Here is a 20,485-nt window from a genome sequence, read left to right on the forward strand (position 1 = left end):
GGATCATGGAGGTATAGTACCATGTCGTCTGCAAAAAGGGATAGTTTAACTTCTTCTTTCCCTATGCAGATCCCTTTAATGTCTTTTTTTTTTTTGCCTTATTGCCCTGGCTAAGGGTTGTAGGACTATATTGAAGAGGAGTGGAGACAGTGGGCATCCTTGCCTTGTTCCTGATTTTAGGAGAATTGGTTGTAGCTTTTCCCCATTAAGTATAATATTGGCTATTGGTCTGTCATAAATGGCTTTTATTGTTTTTAGAAATGTTCTTTCTATTCCTATTTTCTCCAGAGCTTTTAGCATGAATGAATGTTGAATTTTATCAAAGGCCTTTTCTGCATCTGTGGCGATAATCATGTGATTCTTGACCTTGGCTCTGTTGATATGTTGGATTACATTTATTGACTTTCATATGTTAAACCATCCCTGTGTCTCTGGGATGAAGCCTACCTGGTCATAGTGTATTTTTTTTTATGTGTTTCTGGATTCTGTTAGCTAGAATCTTGTTAAGGATCTTTGCATCTGTGTTCATCAAGGAAATTGGCCTGTAATTCTCTTTTTTGGTTGGGTCTTTGCCTGGTTTGGGGATGAGTGTGATATTGGCTTCGTAGAATGAGTTTGGGATAGCTCCCTCCTTCTCTGTTTCTCTGAAGAGCTTGAGGAGTATGGGTATTAGTTCTTGTTTAAAGGTCTTATAGAATTCTGCTGTGAATCCATCTGGTCCTGGGCTTTTTTGTTGTTGTTGTTGTTGGAAGACTTTTGATTGCTTCCTGTATCTCATTGTAGGATATTGGCTTATTTAATTGATTTACTTCTTCTTTGCTCAGTTTGGGCAACTTGTATTTCTCTAAAAATGCATCCATTTCTGCCCGATTTTCTTCCTTTAGAGAGTATAGCTTTTGAAAGTAGTCTGTTAGAATTGTTTGGATATCTTGGGTACGTGTTGTGATGTTTCCCGTGGCATCCCTAATCCTATTAATATGGGTTTCCTCTCTTCTTTTTTTAATTAATCTAGCCAACAGGCCATCAATTTTGCTTATTTTTTCAAAGAACCAGTTTTTTGTTTGGTTTATTTTGGTTATGGTTTTCTGATTTTCTAATTGGTTAATCTCTGCTCTTAATTTGGTTATCTGGCTTCGTCTAGTAGCTTTAGGTCCCATTTTTTCTTGTTTTTCTAGCTGTTTTAATTGCAACATGAGATTATTTACTTGGTCTGTCTCCATTCTCTTGATGTGGGCACTGAGGGCAATAAATTTGCCCCTCAGGACTGCTTTTGCTGTGTCCCACAAGTTTCTTTGTGAGGTGTTTTCATTTTCATTGAGTTGTAGGAATTGCTTTATTTCTTCTCTGATCTCTTCTGTTATCCAGGCATTGTTAAGGAGTGTGCTGTTCAATTTCCATGTATTAGAGAAATTTCTGCGGTATGCTTTGTTATTGAGAGCTAGCTTGATTCCACTGTGGTCAGATAGGATACAGGGGATTATGTCGTTCCCTTTGTATTTGCTTAAGTTCCTTGCATGAACTATGATATGGTCTATTTTGGAGAAAGTTCCGTGAGCTGCTTAGAAGAATGTGTACTATGTTGTTTTAGGGTGAAATACTCGGTAGATGTCAGTTAATTCCGCGTGAAGTATGGCCTCTCTTAATTTGGTAGCTTCTTTGCCAATCCTCTGGTTGGTAGACCTGTCCTTTGGTGAGAGTGGTGTATGAAAGTCTCCTAGTATTATCATATTGGGATCTATTTTATTCTGTAAGTTTGAGAGCATTTGTTTGACATATCTGGGTGCACAAATATTTGGGGCATATAAGTTGATGATGGTTATATCCTCCTCTTGGATTGTTCCCTTTATTAATATGTAGTGTCCGTCCTTGTCTTTCTGTACTGATTTTAATGAAAAGTTTATTTTGTTAGATATCAGGATAGCTACACCTGCTTTCTTACTGGGGGCATTTGATTGGTAGATCCTTTTCCAACCCTTCACTCTGAGTTTGTTTGTATGTTTGGCTGAGAGGTGGGTCTCCTGAAGGCAACAGATGGATGGGTCTTGTTTTCTGATCCAGTCCTCAGTTCGTTTTCTTTTAATTGGCGAATTCAGCCCATTTATATTAAGAGAAAGTATAGAGAGATGCATTGTTGTCCCTGCCATTCCGTTTTCATAAGTTTTTCTTCTTTCCTTCCCTCCTGTGCTTGCTCAGTTAAACTTTGAGTAATGCCTGTTTGGGGCAGGTCCCAGTTCCTGGTTGCTTTCTTCAGGTTGCGTCCCCACTCTTAGAATTCTTTGTAATGCTGGCTTAATGTTTATGTATTCATTTAGTTTTTCTTTGCTATTAAACGTTTTCAGTTCTCCATCGAATGTGAATGCTAGTTTTGCCGGGTATATTAGTCTGGGTTGGCAGTTATTGGCTCTCAGGGCTCGTATGGGGCTTTCCCAGGCTTTTCTTGCATTCATTGTTTGTGTGGAGAGATCTGCAGTGATTCTAATTTTTTTCCCATTGTAGTATAGCTCCTTCTTCATTTTTGCTGCATGCAGGATTGTTTCCTTATTATTCAGATCTATCATTTTTACTATAATGTGTCTAGAAGTGTTTCTCCTGGGATCTTGCTTGTTGGGTGTTCGATAAGCTTCTGTGATGGTCGTTTTTGAGGTGGGGAAAATTTTCATTGATTATCTTGTTAAATAGGTGTTGCATTCCCTTGCTCTGGAATTCCTCACCTTCGTCCACTCCGATTATTCGAAGGTTAAATTTCTTAGCATTATCTGCTTGCTCTTGAATTTCCCTTTGGTTATGAAAGAAAAAAAGAAAAACAATTTTTTTTTTTTTTTTTTTTGCCAGTCGTGGGGCCCGAACTCTGGCCCTGGGCACTGTCCCTCAGCTCTTCAGCTCAAGGCTAGTGCTCTACCACTTGAGCCACAGCGCCACTTCCAGCTTTTTTCTGCTTATGTGGTGCTGAGGAATTGAACCCAGGGCCTCATGCATGCAAGGCAAGCACTCTACCACTGAGCCACCTTCCCAGCCCCAAAAGAAAAACAATTTTTAAAAAATAATTTAAAAATAGGTAGAAGAAAGAATTCTTTGATTTTGGGGGGGTGGGTGGGGGAAGATCCTGTATCTCCCCTGTGTCTGTAACCTCTCTTGGTGGAGTCTCTGGTCTGCTTGTGGTGTTTGGTTTTCCTGTGGCTTGATTGGTTCCTTAAGTCAGTTTGTTTGAGCAGGCTGACAGCTCTGCCTTACCCAGGACTTTGTGATCCTCCTCCCAGTCTAGTTCAGTGGGAGGGTAATCTGCTTTGAGTATCACAAAAGAGGGAGATGGCTGTTTCCTCTAGTTTGGAGTTGCTGTGATGTGACTAGGTTCTGGGTACGGTTGTGGCCTATCAGCAATCAGTAGCTGTTGCCTGAGGGGCTAGTTCCTGAGACACTCACAAACCCTCATAGAGCCCAGCCTGGAGCCATTCTCAGAGTTTATGTTTACTGAGTTTCAATTGTTTATCTAGGTTGCAGTGGGGAGGGGCAGCCTCTGGATCTGTTTACCCAGTGAAGAAAGTCACTCTTCCAGGGGCAGAGATCCTCTGCCTGGCAGGGTGTCTTTCCCCTGGGTGGAGCTGAGCGGGCAAGTCAGGTGAGGTTCCTGTGACCTGGTGAATGGCTCTAATTGTTTTCTTCCAAGGCCTGTGTTGGAGCTAGCTGCTATGCCTGGCCTTTGTCAGTATCAAAGATGGAGATCTTCTCTGGAGGTGGGAGAGGGGCTACCTTTCCACCGCTGCTCCATGAGAAGAAGTGAGGATGTCAAGGTTCTACTCACACCAGACTCTTGGTTCCTGGGCTGTCCCTGGTCTGTGATCAGCAGCATGAAGATTTCTGCTCCTTGTCAGTTCTTGCTGGTGGTGAATAGAATCCTCTCACAAGCCATGTCTGGCACCTTTTCCCCAGACTCTCTCTGTTGGTATGGCAGCCATGGCCACTGCCGCTGCCACAGCTGTGGCTACCGGCAAGTGCTCAGATCTGTGTTCTTGACCAAGCTGCCTGGATTTTTCCTCTCTGGTCAAACTCTCTGTACTGTGTTGGCACACTTGGTGTGATTCTGTAGCCTAGGACTGTTCACTGGAACACTAAAACTGCTTTCTATGTGAGAGCATGTTTAGCCTCCAGCTTCTCCTCCTCCATCTTCCTCTGGACTGTAAATTGTCTTTTATAGGTCAGAATAGATAATAAATTTGGAAGATTAGAAAACTCTGATTAAGATGATAGTTTTATCTTGCTCTTTTTGGGAAATTCCTTTATTACCAATAAAATGTTGGATACTTAAAGAAATACTAAAATTTCCTAAGGTAAAGCAAATTGCTATGTGTTTTCTGGTATAAAATAACCAGCAGCAGTCCTAGAAAAAGAAATCTTTCTTTTTTTGGGGGGGGGTCCAGTCATGGGGCCTGAACTCTGGGCCTGGGTGCTGTCCCTCAGCTCTTCAGCTCAAGGCTGGTGCTCTACCACTTGAGCCACAGCGCCACTTCCGGCTTTTTTCTTTTTGCTTATGTGGTGCTGAGGAATCGAACCCAGGGCCTCAGGCATGCAAGGCAAGTGCTCTACCACTGAGCCACCTTCCCAGCAGAAAAAGAAATCTTATGACCAGGGTGAATTCAAAGACCAACTTCTGTTACTCAAGTCACTGAGTAGACAAAGAACCATTTGACATAATATATAATGACTATTCTTTCATTTCTCATTAAAATACAGCAATACCAACACCTTCATGAAATAGAGCATTCCAAGTTTAACTCCTTTGATGACTGAGTTAAAATAAGGTGAAAGAGAAAGAGAAGGAATGTGTGTGTGTGTGTGTGTGTGTGTGTGTGTGTATGTATAAATGACAAATGTTTAAGGTTTAGGGGCCGAAAGCTGCTCTGGAAATTAAAGGTGTCTTATCTATGTCATAGCCTCCGCCTGGCACTTGTCCTGGAAATTATCAGCAAGTTTCTGAAGTTCTCTTGATTTCCCATGAGAATCCCTGTACCAAAAAAGCTTTTACGCTAAGCTTGAGCTGAGAAACAAATTGACTCAAGAACACTCCCATGATTCTCATTACCAGAGTATACTGCTTCTTTTAATTATAGCACAGAGATTTATTTTGAGATAAATGAGGGGAAGAGAAGTTACTTTTAAAGGCAGGGACAAGAGAATGAGCCTGTCATGTTTTGGCACTGTCATGATTGAGGAAAGAGCTTTAGGCCACATGGTGAGATAATTTGGCAACATAACCCCCTTTTTGATTTCTACTTAGGTCAATAATGACAAAATAGAATATGTGAACTGTTTAAAGATTTCAGGTTCATATGTCAAAGCCAAACATTAAAAAATACACATAGATTTTTAATTGCTCAAATAGTACAAAGCCTAAGTGACATGGTTATTTTTGTTTCCCTGAACTGTAAAATGACAAATTTAAGATGTTAGAAAAATTAATGATGGAGGAGAAGCCTGGTGCCTTATGCCTGTAATACAATCAATTGAGGAGGTAAAGATTGGGAGGACTGTGGTTCAAGGTCAACCTGGGTAAAGAGTTGGAGACTCTATCTCAACAAGTAAAAACTGGGTGTAATGGCTCATGTCAAGTTTAAGTGGGAAGCATAAACAAGAGGGTGTGGTCTAGGATAGTACAGTTATATTCCAGAGGACCGCTTCAGGAAAATAACAAACAAAAACAACTTGGGGAATGGCTCAAGTGGTACAACACTTGCAGGGCAAAACCATGAGCTCAAATTGCAGTACTGAGAAGAAAAGGAAAGAAAAAATTAATGTTTTTGTTTATTCTTCCAAAATTGAAAATTGACATTTTCTTTTAGATATCAGATTGACATTAAAAAGCACAAAGCATTTGGCTTTTATGGTAGAAAATTCTAGCTGTTGACATCGAATTTTTCTCTTCTTTTCTAGGTATCCAGCTAGACTGTATTTGTTGCTGCCAGTATCTTAAAGTTACTGCAAAGTGACTCCAGGCAATAGAATGAGAGCAAAGAAAATGTGTAGTCCTTTAGGGCCAATCCATAACAGATTCCTTGTGTAGTTTTCTCTGTCCCTTTCCCTTCAGGTTTGATAAAAATGAAAGCAATGCTCTTGAAAACAACTTAATGAAGTTGTTAAAGCCACAGGATAAAAGAATGTGAATGAATCATTTGGTAGGAAGCTATTTTTCAATCAGGCTTTGACCTCAGTGAAGAAAAATTTCCTCAAATGGAGCCTCTGAGATATGAGAATTTCTTTTTTATTTTATTTTATTAAAAAATTTTTTTTGCCAGGCCTGGGGCTTGAGCTCAAGGCCTCGACACTGTCTCTGAGCTTCTTTTACTCAAGGCTAGTGCTCTACCATTTGAGCCACAGTGCCACTTCTTTTTCTGTTTATGTGATACCGAGGAATCAAACCCAGGGCTTCATGCATGAAAGGAAAGCATGCTACCACTAAGCCACATTCTCAGATCTGGGAACTTCTTTTATTAACTACATCATCTTACCAAATACAGCAGGTTAGACTGATTAGAAATTGAAGTTCCTATTATTTCTGTTACCAGCTTTTCATTGAAAGTGTTAAGCTTATTAAAAGCTATGTTCAAATTCATAGTTTTATATTTTTCTCACTCTATATGTACAGTTTCAACAATAATTCCCCATTGGGAAAATTTTGCTTCCACTGGTATGTATTACATAACTGCCTGACTGAATGTTTTCTCAGAACCAGGAATTTGTGTACTGATAACATTTTTAGGTTAGTTAACAATGAAATTTGTAACTGTGGGCATATATTAAAAGGGAAATGAAGATAAAGTACATTCATTATGTTAATTCCAAGGTTCGCAATCATTTTTTCCAAAGGCTATCCCAAAATAAACACCTCTGAAATAAATTGTTCAGAAATCAGGACACAAATTATAGTTTTTTATTCTGTTGTCATAAAGACAGCTTTTTGAAAACTGAATAATGACCAGTCTTCAAAAAAGACAAAATATATCCTCATCTTGGTGTTCTCTCATTATCACAGATGCTTTAAAGACAGATAATCCCCTTTTTTTAAAAAACAAAAGTCTATTCAGAGACAGAACCATAGGTCACAGTATGATTCTTTATACAAGAAAGTTTTACTTTTCAATCCTATAATTTCCATTTTAATTCTACAAATACTTTTGTTACTGGTTCCAAACCAAGATTCTCATATAAGGAATTAATCAGTTTCAAAGTCATCCTCTGCAGATGAGAAAACAAACTGTTCTTGGGTTTACAAATTGAAGGGTATGAAAATAAATTCTAAGGTGTTGACTCATGCATGCAATTCTATCACTCTGTCAGCACTCAATTTGTATAGGTGAATATTTGTGAACCCCTGGAAGTTTACAAGTAACATGTATGAGAATTTTTGGTAAAGAAAGGCTGGGAAGATCTTTTTTACCTGAAGTTTGAAGTAAAACTCAACTCCTAAATGTGTTAAACAAACTTCCTTTGGAACAGACATATAAAATTTAGTTCTTCTCAAGGTATTAATTGATCATTGGTATCTTGCTTTCTTTCTTGATTAATGTACCCAACACAGCAGTGACTTCTGAGTATTCCCGAAGCTTTACAAAATGGAGCTGGACATTTGAGTATCATCAGTAGTGAATTACTAGTTGGCACTAAGTCTTAGCTGCCTCTCAGAGAAAATCCATTTTGTTTCACATTTCTTATTAATTCTCATTTCTTCTTTTCTTTCTTTTTGCTCAAACATCTTCCTCTTCTCCTAGACTTACCCCCATTCTTTTCATACTAGCTCACACTCTAAGAGGATAGTATTTTGAGGCATCTTTTTTGCTATTGCATTTTACCTATCCATTTCTTCATCCCAGATTCTCCCCAAGCTGTTTTTTTATTCTGAAAATACTGTACAGAGGAGTTACAATGACATGGGCAAGGTAATGAGTACATTTCTTATCAAGCATTGTTTCTTTAATCAAAGCTTGAAGAAACACTAGTCTAGAATGAGATGGCTTAAAGACCGTTGTCACTTAAAATGGATTGTCTTTAATGTTTCAAAATTCTGTCAAATAATCACATCTATCTATCTATCTATCTATCTATCTATCTATCTATCTATCTATCTATCTATCTATCTATCTCTAGCTAGCTAGCTAGCTAGCTGTATCAAAAGAGTAGGCATAGAAATGAACAACATTTCAATATCTAGTATAGAAAATCTTAGAATTTCTAGGACAGTTTAAAATCACCTATAGATTTCCTGGCATATAGCATAGGCTTGATAAATATTAGTGGGTTTTTTGCTGCATATACAAAGCTATAACTTTATAGCTTAAGACGGCAATCATTCTCATAGTTTCTGTAGATCAAGAAGTCCAAAGGGCTAGGTTGGTCTGTCCTTGATCAGTCTCTCATGCAGTGCAGTCTGAAGTCAACCTGGACTCCAGTAATCTGAAGGAAGGTCAAGATGGCTTTGACTGTCTACCTGAAGCCTCCATTTCTTTCTATGATGATTTTTGCATGGAGCTGCTTGTGTGTACACATGGCAATGACCACTTTCTCCCGAGTTGAGTGATTTAGGAAATCAAGATGAAAACTGTTCACAGCCTACCTTTTCCACTTGTATTTTATTGGTCACAAATGTACAGTACTGATCTGATGTGGAAGGTGGGAGGTGAATACCTATGATTATGAGTTTCAGGAGATGTGGATCATCAGATTGCACCTTGGAGACTGGCTGTCATAGACACTGATTCCCTCAGAGGAAACTTTGACTGCCTTGACTAGAATTTCTGGACTGCTATCAAAGTTTTTGGTGATTATGTATTCCTTTTTTATTATAGTTCAGCCCAAATATTTCCTTTTTTTGTTTCTTCCCTCCTTTCTCTCTTTCTTTCCTTCTTTTTTCCACTCATTTTACACCTTTTTCTCCTTTTCTCTCTCTTTCTTTCTCTTTCTTTTTCTTTCCTTTCTTCTCTCTCCTTCCTTCCCTTTTTCTCTCTTCCTGCCTTTCTCCCTCATTCCCTCCCTCTCTCTTCCATCTCTCTCTCTCATACACACATCTCTAATTTCACTCACATTTAATCATTTTTGTGGATAATTGCAAGTGTTCAAAAACAATAAGAATGGGCAAAATTCTACATCAGAACCCAAAGGCTTCCTGAAAGGTCTTCAGGTCTCTAATCTTTCATTCTTAGTGATTCTAGGTGGCCATCTTACATCAAAGCCATTCCACTTAATCCCAAAATGCATGTCTAACATGCCCTCTTCATCTGTGCATAAAAACCTTGATGGTTTGTTTCTGCAGGACATAATCAACCACTTCAAACTGACATACATGGGGCTGTGAAGGTGGCTCAGTGGTAGAGCGCTTGCCTTGCATGCATGAGGCCCTGGATTCGATTCCTCAGCACTACATAAGCAGAAGAAAAAAAAGCCGGAAGTGGCGCTGTGGCTCAAGTGGTAGAGCGCTAGCCTTGAGCTGAAGAGCTGAGGGACAGAGCCCAGGCCCAGAGTTCAGGCCCCATGATCAGATCCAAACTGACATACATGTCTAAATACTGGTTTCTAAGCTTCTATTGCAACCTCATTTTCCATCATGAAAACTATACTCCAGGACTAAACTACCCCATCAGGGGCTAAGAAGGCTGGTTTTTAGAGGTAACACATGAAGTTTTCGCATGCCCCCAATGATCATTGTTATTGTCACAAAAGAGTTGCTCGGTTTTTAATGCATACTTAATGACAAACATTAAACAAAATATATTACATGTTCCATTTCAGTAAAACCTTATACGAAGATCTTCTGACTAATTATCTCAATCTCAGTTGAGATAATAGATGTTAATTTCTGTTCAGCTACTACATGAGAAAATTCAAGCTTACATCTTTCTGACTTGAAAGGCTATTTTCTTTTAATGCCATAAAGAACTCTGTCAGGAGATATTTACTGGGTTTACTCTTGTAATTATTTACATATCTGTTCTCTATTAGAAGAGACATTCTGGAAATCTTAAGTTATTCTATCTTAGTCTAAGTTCCTCCAAATCAGACTATGAACCAAAGATCTGAGACAAATAGACTTCTGACAGATGCATAGAACATGGATAGGAAAAGAAGAAGGCACTCAGAAGAGGGAAGGCCACTGCCAAGTGATTTGTTATCAAGTCAACTATTGTCATAGATGATTGATCACTGCTATGCTACAGCCAAACTCTGGAAAACTATGTGGAAATTTACCAGTCAGGATTATCCAGGCCAATGGAGTCACACTTTTATATCCCGCTACTGACTAGCCATTGGCTATGGGTTATTTCTGCACTACTCATTAGCTATGGGATATTTCTGTACTTGTACCTGTATTCCTTAACCCATATTATTTTGCTTGAGGTATTCATAGGCAAAGTGAGTTGTTTGAGGCTGAAGGCAACCTAACAAAGATTCCAGTGCTTCCTTTGAGAGTCAGCCTGTTAGAGAGAATAGAGATGGAACAATGGCAGTGACGTGTGTGTGTGTGTGTGTGTGTGTGTGTGTGTGTGTGTGTGTCTCACTGTGAGTGTCCTCACTGATGTACTTCTTCATCGCCTTTGAACTTTTGCAATCTCCATTCACTTGGAATTTTCTTGTGCAATGAAAGTAAATAGTGTGCAACCAATACATGTTTAAAGATTCAGAGAAAAGGTGATTTTTAAGATGTCAACAACTATAGAATCAGTTTTAGCTTCTTATTTTCCCCTAGGTGATTAAAAACAGAAAGAAAAGTTATTGCAAGTCTAGGAAGAAGGCCTGACCCTCAGCATACGTGGTTTGAGCAAAGATTCTAAGAAATACAAATGAAGATTTTGTGCTTGCTGCAATAGACAATGAGTTTTATAGTAGGGACACAACTGCAAGTTATATAATCAAGTAGGTTAGAGCTGTTGATTGGCCCAGTGACAAGGATTCCTGAGCAAACTGCATTGTACTAAAAGGGAGGTGCTAAAAGTTAATAATGGTAAATTGTTACCCGAGTTTTATGCCTTTAATAGTATTCAGGTCATTGCTTCTGCATATTACAAATGATTAGATTCAAGTAGTGTTGGGAAGCAATGTGGGATGTAGATAGAGCTCTAGAAATGAAACTATGACATGCCTATCTACATGAATTTGGAGTATCAATTTCAGCACTTGTGAGGTTAGGAGATCACATTTGTAATTTTAAAAAAGTAAATGAGAAGTTGTAAGTTTAGGTATCAGTGTCTATTAAATGCCTCCATTTAAAGGGGCAGCTTATGCTAGGTGCTGGTGGATCACACCTGTAATCCTAGCTACTCAAAACACAAGGCAATGCAACGTCGATACTCACAAGACACTATGTTGGAAATGAACTTTATAACTTAGGAGGGGGGTGCTTTGAGGGGGAAGGGAAGTGGGAGAAAAATGAGGGAGGGAGTAACAATGTTTGACAAGAAATGTACTCACTACCTTATTTATGTAACTGCAACCCCTCTATACATCACCTTGACAATAAAAATAAATTTAAAAAAAATAGAAAAAAAGGAAATGTACTCAATAGCTGATTTAAGAAATTGTAATCCCTCTGTACTTCACCTCTATAACAATAAAGTAAATTAATTTAGAAAAGAGGCTAAGATCTAGCCCAAGCAGGAAAGTCTGTGAGATTCTTATCTCCAATTAACCACCAAACACCACAAGTGCAGCTGTGGATCAAATGGTAGAGCACCAGCCCTGAGCAAAATAGCTCAGGCTCTTAGTTCAAACCAAAGTATTGGCATAAACAAACAAAAATTATAAAGGGAAAAGCATGATCAGATTGAGCCAACATTTGCCGTAATGAAATTTGAATTGTCAAATCTCCTAATGGTCCTTAAGACTCACAGCTCACATTAGTATAGGTCTTCAGAATTTTTATGTGCTGGTATAATTTTTATGAATACCATGATGTAGGCCAAAGAAAACTTTTCAGCTTTAAGCAGAAAACAAGTCAAAGTTGTCACCCCTGGACCAGATGAATCTTGAATAGCTTTGCAGTTATTAACGCTCTCAAAAATGATGCAGACACAAAAGTATCCTTTGGAGAATGGGAAATCTGATAGTGTTGTTCCTATTGTCACCCTACCTTCCTCCTCTAAGGGCTTTCTGTGCTTTAGCTGAATAGTCATCAACAATCTCCCAAAGAAGAAGCTGCACACCAGTCCCATTCTTCCTCTAATTATTTAGCCTATGTCATTGGAAACTTAAAAAATGCAGGGATAACCACTCCTACTTTGAAGAAATTTCCATGTCATACTAACATGTATTTCAGGTTTACCTGAAATTCCATACTTGGAACTTTTTTTGAGGTTCCCCATATAATCCTCAATCTTTACTTAGAATTGGGAAGGTAGATATCTTTTATGTCCAAGTTATACCTTCCATTTTAGTGGATGGCATTGACAGTTGTTTAATTATTTTAGGTGAGTGATAGAAAGAACAATGTACGCAGAGGAGAGAAATTCAGGAAGTAGGAGCAATGGAAAATACAAAATTAAAGAAGAAGGTGTCAGAAATGGAGAGATTGCATCAGAAATGCCTTGAAAAGTTATCTTTCTTTTTTTTTTAAATGGAGAAGACAAATGAGAACTTGTGAAGTCAAACTGTTGAGGAGGAGAGGAGATTAGATGGCAGTCGCCCTTACTTTTTTCTAGATAGTAGGAACTAAAGTTTCATCCAGGAAGTGAGTAATATTAGGATAATCTCTGAACAGAGAGCAAAAGATTGAGAAAAGGTTCTGTAGAAAATGACAAATGTCAAAAGCTATGTACATATGACAATATAAGAGGATGCTAAGTGAAATGAACCCTAAGACAGGGACACATGATGTTTTATCATCCTTGCTGTTTTTAATGTACTTATAATGTACTATGTGATTTTTTGTTTCTCTTGTATGTTCTTCCCTCATGGTATAACTGTATTTGATTTCAGGTGCTCTGCATCTTGTATATACATTTTTCTAATTTGGGGAAGGGAAGGGAAATAACAAAAAGCCAAAATAAGGATACAGGCTGCCCCATTGTAACAATCAGATGTACAAGACATTATATTGAAATTGAACTTTACAACTTGAGGGGGGGGAAGGGGGAAGGAGGTGGGGAGGAAAGGGATAGTAGGGGGAAAAGAAAGGAGGGGGTAACAATGCTTGATAGGAAATGTACTCATTACCTTACTCATGTAACTGTAACACCTCTGTACAGTATCTTACCTCTGTACAGTATCTTTACAAATGACAAATGTGGGTGAATTTTTTAAAATGCCAAATAGGTTTAAGATTTAATACATTTGAGATAACCAAAACCCACTTAGGAACAAAAGGAACCAACTTAAAGCCCTTTCCTAGGAAAGTAAATATTAGCCTTAGAATGTGATACAGGAATTTGATCACAAGCTAGAGTATGAAAAATCCAATCAGTAATCTTCATTAGAGTCAGCAACTGTGAGCGGACACATATTCCCAAGAAACTTTCAGCCTCAAATACACTTAGTACTGTTAAAAAAAAACCTGAGGCATGAAGGTAGTAAAGACAGAGCAGAAAAACAATTTCAACAAGTAAGTTTTAATTTTCAATACTGGAAGAGCACCAAGGGGGTATGATGCTATATTATGTATTTGTAGCTACCAGAGGGCACTGCTGTCTACAAATGAAGTGGCTTTTTCTATAGATTAAAATGAACTAACCTTCCTCTCTAAAGGAAGAGTTCTGACCAAATAAACATTTTATTTGGTATTATAAATCATCTCAAATGGCAGATATACATAGATTTTTCAAGAGACTTTTTCCTAGCAGTCCTTTTAATGTCCTAAAAAGAAGGCAATTGAATTACCCTCTCTATCTTCCCCTCCACCACACTTTATGGAGACTCTCAACGAGGTACCTAGAAGAGGGATTTCCTATACATAACCAGACAGGCAGTATGAAGGGGCTATTGGGCTCTTTGTGCATCCTGGTTTGCTGTGTGGAAGGTTTGGGACTTTTGTGCGCCCAAGTTTGCTGTGAGTTAGGCTGTCCCACATTCACGCACGTGAGGGATTCTCTGAGTTGTAGCATGTGACATTTTCAGAAATCTCCAAGATGTCTGTCCTTCTCATAATTTAATAGAGCACTTTCAGAGCTTTGCAACTGTGATGACAATGACACAGGATTATTTTGCTGTTTTGCTCACATGTGAGAGGAATTCAGGTGGAGCAGAGTCCTCCAGCCTTGCTTCTCTACAAGGGAGGGAACTCAATGCTGCAGTGCAGTTTTTCTAGCACTGTGAACACTTTGCAGTGTTTTTGCCAATATCCAAGAAGATACCTCACCAATCTGTTTATATTCCTTTAGGAACAAAGCACAATGAGAGGCATACAGCCATGACATCACAGCTCCTTGTACATTTCTTTTTTTTTTTTATTGTGAAAATACTGTACAGAGGGGTTACAATTACATGGGCAAGATAATGAGTACATTTCTTATCAAGCTTTGTAGCCTCCTCCTTTGTTTCCCCTTCCCATCCCTTCCCATCCCCCACCCAATCTTCCCTGCCCTCCCTCCCCCCCATCAAAGTTGTAAAATTCGTTTTCGACATAACGACTTGTACATCTCATTGTTGCAATGGGTCCACCTGTATCCCTATTTAAACGATTTGTTTCTCTCCTTCCCCTCCACAAATTATACCGACATCAAATACAGCGAAAGCAGGGGTTATACTGTGGGGGAGGGACATACATAGCAACAAAGAAATAATCTTATAAATGTGTTAGAAACAATCGCATGAAAGAAAAAGAACATTTGAATACATATCTTAGGGATCATTTCCCTAACATCACCTTATCTGACCTGTTCTGCTTGACTCAGACATATACTAGATATTGCAAATAAGGGAAACCATGGGACCTATGTTTCTTTGGGCCTGGCTTACTTCACTTAATATAATTTTTTCCAAGACCTTCCATTTCCTAACAAATGGGGCAATGCCATTCTTTCTGATGGAGGCATAGAATTCCATTGTGTATATATACCACATTTTCTTGATTCATTCATCTACTGAGGGGCATCTGGGTTGGTTCCATATCTTAGTTATGGTAAATAATGCTGTAATAAATATAGTTGTGCTGGTAGCTTTAGTATGGTCTTGTTTGTGATTATTTGGGTAAATGCCCCAAAGTGGGATTGCTGGGTCATAGGGGAGCTCTATGTGGAGTCTTTTGAGGAACCTTCATGCTACTTTCCAAAGTGATTGAACAAGTTTACACTTCCACCAACAATGCAGTAGGGTTCCCTTTTGGCCACATCCCCTCCAGTATCTGTTATTAGAGTTATCGATGACAGCCATTCTAACTGGGGTGAGGTGGAATCTCAATGTTGTTTTGATTTGCATTTCTTTCATGGCTAGAGAGGTTGAGCATTTCTTCATATGTATATTGACCATTCTTATTTCCTCCTCAGAGAAGTTTCTCTTTAAGTCTTTAGCCCACTTATTTATTGGGCAGTTGTTTCTTTGAGGATTTGTTGTTGGGGGATTTAATTTTTTGACTTCTAACTATATTTTAGATATGAGACCCTTGTCCTTTGTATGGCTAGTGAAGATCTTCTCCCAATCTGTGGGCTTTCTATTGATCTTACTAGCTATGTCCTTTGCCATGCAGAAGCTCTGCAGTTTCATGCATTCCCATTTGTCCAACCTTTCTTTGATTTGTTGTGTTTCTAGGTCTCTATTAAGAAAATTTTGGCCTATGCCAAGGAGCTCTAGAGTTTCTCCTAATCCTGTAATGTTTTCAGGGTGTCTGCTTTGACTTTGAGGTCTTTGATCCATTTAGAGTTGATTCTGGTGCAAGGCGACATAGAATGATCTAGCTTTAGTTTTCCACAGGTGATTAACTAATTTTGCCAGCATCATTTATTGAAGAGGCTATCTTTCTTTCATTCTATTTTTTTAGGTGCCTTATTGAAGATTAGGTGGCTATTGGTCTGTGGGTTCATTTCTGGGTCTTCAGTCCTATTCCATTGGTCCTCAGATCTGTTCTTGTGCCAGTACCAAGCTGTTTTGATTACTGTGGCTTTGTAGTAGAGTTTGACATTTGGAATTGATATTCCTCCAGCACTGTTCTTTCTGTTAAGGACCATTTTTGCTATTCAGGGTCCTTTATTGTTCCTTATGAATTTTTGGATTGCTTTTTTTATTTCATTGAAGAATGAGATTGGAATATTGATAAGTATCACATTGAATTTGTAGATAGCCGTGGGAAGTATTGTCATTTTCACAATGTTCATCCTCCCAATCCAAGAGCATGGGAAGTTTTTCCACTTCCTAAGTTCTGCTTTGATTTCTTTTGTCAGGTTTTTAAAGTTTGCATCGTAGAGGTCCTTCACTTCTTTGGTTAAGTTAATTCCTAGGTATTTTATTTTTGTGGGGCTATTACAAAAGGAGTTGCTTTTCTGATTTTAGCCACACTCTTCTCATTGTTGGCATATAGAAAAGCCATTGATTTTTGAGGGTTTATTTTATGCCCTGCTACTTTGCCAAAGTTTTGAGTAATTTGGGAGTGGAGTCTGTAGGATTCTTTAAATACAAGAGCATATCATCTACAAAGAGGGAGAGTTTTACTTCATCTTTCCCTATTTGGATCCCTTTTATGTTTGCATCTTGTCTTATTGCTGTAGCTAGGCATTCTAATACTAAATTGAAGTGGAGAGATTTGACATCCTTGTTCAAAAGGCTCTCTTTACATTCTCACAGCACAGAATAAAATAATGGATGTTAAACATATTTAAAAGTTAGGCCCACTGTTTATTTTTTTCAAAACATATAGATTGTTAAATCACTCTTTAAATTCTTCTTCTTCTTTGAAATGTCTTTTAACTTAATTGAAAATATTTTGCAAACCCCTTTATCTATTATCTACTTCCTGTACAGTAATAAAATATCTACATTATACTACATGTCTCATTTTCACCCACACTATCTTTTTTACTATTTTCTGTAATAGATCTTGGTGGAGTAATGTCTCCATAATTTTCTTTTTTTATTGTGAAAATACTGTACAGAGGGGTGACAATTGCATGGGCAAGATAACGAGTACATTTCTTATCAAACATTGTTGCCTCCTCTTTTGTTTCCCCTTCCCATCCCTTTCCATGCCCCCCTCTCCCCCTACCCAATCCTCCCCGCCCCACCAAAGTTGTAAAGTTTGTTTTTCGACATAACAACTTGTATATCTCATTGTTGCAATGGGTCCACCTGTATCCCTTTTTAAATGATTTGTTTTTTCCCTTTCCCTCCACAAATTATATCAACATCAAATACAGTGAAAGCAGGGGTTATAGCATGGGGGAGGGACATACAAAGCAACAAAGAAATAATCTTATAAATATGTTAGAAACAATTGCACAGAAGAAAAACATTTGAATACTTATCTTGGGGTTCATTTCCCTAACATCAACTTATCTGACCTTTTCTGCTTGACTCTGATATACACTGGTTATTGCAAATAAGGGAAACCATGGGACCCATGTTTCTTTCCATCTGGCTTACTTCACTTAATATGATTTTTTCCAAGTCTTTCCATTTCCTAACACATGGGGCAATGTCATTCTTTCTGATGGGGGCATAGAATTGCATTGTGTATATATACCACATTTTTTTGATCCATTCATATCTACTGAGGGACATCTAGGTTGGTTCCATATCTTAGCTATGATAAATAATGCTGCAATAAACATAGTTGGGCTGGTAGCTTTAGTGTGGTCTTGTTTGTGAACATTTGGGTAAATGCCCAAGAGTGGGATTGCTGGGTCATAGGGGGGCTCTATGTGGATTCTTTTGAGGAACCTCCATACTGCTTTCCAAAGTGGTTGAACAAGTTTACACTCCCCATATTTTTCTTTTAATATCTTGGGCTGTGAAGGTGGCTCAGTGGTACAGTGCTTGCATTGCATGCATGAGGCCCTGGGTTCGATTCCTCAGCACCACATAAGCAGAAAAAAAAACCGGGAGTGGCGCTGTGGCTCAAGTGGTAGAGCGCTAGCCTTGAGCTGAAGAGCTGAGGGACTGCGCCCAGGCCCAGAGTTCAGGCCCATGACTGGACCCCCCCAAAAAAATCTTTATTGGTTATTTAAGCAATTGGATCATTTTATCTAAAGGAATATAGGTTGTGAGTATATAAAAGTCAGAACCACTGTTCATTCTCATTTGATATATTTGGTTGGTGGCTTGATTTCTTTAAATCATTTTACTTTTTGCATTAAATTTTTTACCTACAGTGCAATTATTTAACATGTATATGTAAGCCTAGTTCCTTGCTACCTTCTTCTACAATGAATACATATCTATATTAGCCTGTGTCTCTTTTTACCAGCACCATCTATTTTACTGTTCTCTCTCTAATAGAGCTTATTAGGATGTTTTTAATATTATTCTTTTAAAATCGCTTTGCATTAAACAAGCATCTTTTATGATGATTGAATCACTTTATTTATACAAAAGTAAGTCTGATTGTCATGTGAACAGTATTACATACAATTTTCAGAACTTAAAGCTAATGAGACTCTAACAGCTACATATTTTTACTTCAGGTTTGTTGAACTATAATGTTTTTCAGCATTGCTTTAAAATTTTCTGAACATCATTAAGGAAATAAAAAGAAAAATCATTAGGATAAGTGCTGTGAAGCATGTTAGTTTTTCAAATGATTTCTGTGTGGAACATATAAAACCCATACATTTCAGACTGTTCTATGAAATAGAAAAAGAGAGAGCTATCCCAATCTCATTCTACAATGCCAATAGCACACTCATCCCCAAACCAGGCAAAGATTCAACAAAAAAGAACTCCAGACCAATCTCTTTGATGAACGCAGATGCAAAGATCCCTAACAAAATTCTAGCCAACAGAATCCAGAAACACATTTAAAAAAGTCATACATTATGACCAAGTAGGCTTCATCCCAGAGATGCAGAGATGGTTTGACATATTTAAATCAATAAAAGTAATCAATCACATCAACAGATCCAAGGTCAAGAATTACATGATCATCTCCATTGATGCAGAAAAGGCTTCTGATAAGATACAACAATTCTAGGCAAAAAAGACAACATGGGAGGGATTTCGATGCCAGGCTTCAAACTCTACTATAGAGCCATAATAACAAAGACAGCCTGGTACTTGCACAAAAACAGACCCGAAGACTAATGAATAGAATAGAAGATCCAGAAATAAAACCACATACCTATAGTCAGCTGATATTTGACAAATGAGACAAAGACATACAGTGGAACAATCACAGCCTCTTCAACTACTGGTGCTGGGAAAACTGGGAGGCCACGTGCAGAAAACTAAAGGTGGACCCCAGCCTATCACCATGCACTAACATCAACTCAATATGGATTAAAGACCTTAACATCAAACCTGAATCTCTGAAACTACTGCAGGACAGAGCAGGAGAGACACTTGAACTTAGAGGCACAGGAAGGAACTTCCTGAACAGAGTCCTAGGGTCACAACAAATTGGAGAGAGACTCGACAATGGGACTACCTCAAAATAAAAAGTTTCTGCTCAGCTAAAGTCATAGCAACCAAGCTAGAAAGATAACCAACTAATTGGGAAAAATATTTACCAGCAATATATCAGACAAGGGGTTAATATCCAGTATATACAGGGAACTCAAGAAACGAATCCCTACCAAACCTAACAAACCAATTACTAAGTGGGCAAGGGAACTAAAGAGAGACTTCTCAGAAGAAGAGATAAAAATGGCAAAGAAACACACGAGGAAATGTTCACTATCCCTGTTTGTAAAGGAAATACAAATAAAGACAACCCTGCCATACCACCTTACTTATCCCAGTTGGAATGGCCCACATCCTAAAGTCTGCAATGATAAATGCTGGAGGGGATGTGGAGAAAGAAGAACCCGATTACACTGCTGGTGGGAATGTACACTTATACAACTGTAGAGAGCTGCGAGAGGCCGCACCTGGAAGATGGCGCCGGCTTCCGCCCTCCGCCTTCCCGATGGCGAGTGCTCTCGTGGTAAACAACTCCTTACATGGCTAAGGCAAAGAATCTGGCTTGCTTCCGCGTACCTGAACCTATTGGTGATTCCCACGTGGCGTATCAGGGTTGGCTACCCAGCGGGTACTTAAGGCTGTGGGGAATTCTCCCCGGGGTTGGGGTCAGAAGATTACTAAAAGGTCCTGAATAAACTGCAGAGAGAAGAGTCCGGTGTCGTGTCTTCCTTGCTGGTCGAGGCAGTAGCGACATACAACCACTTTGAAAAGCAGTCTGAAGGGTCATCAGAAAGCTAAATATTGACCTCCTCTATGACCCAGTCATACCACTTCTAGGCATCTAGCCTGAACAACAGGAACCAGGATACAAGGGAACATGCACCTCCATGTTTATTGCAGTGCTGTTCACAATAGCCAGGATATGGAAACAACCCAGATGCCCCACCATGGATGAATGGATCCAAAAATT

This window comes from Dipodomys merriami, unplaced genomic scaffold (assembly GCF_024711535.1).
Source record: "Dipodomys merriami isolate MVZ:Mamm:240054 unplaced genomic scaffold, mDipMer1.0.p SCAF_51, whole genome shotgun sequence".
Taxonomy (NCBI): domain Eukaryota; kingdom Metazoa; phylum Chordata; class Mammalia; order Rodentia; family Heteromyidae; genus Dipodomys; species Dipodomys merriami.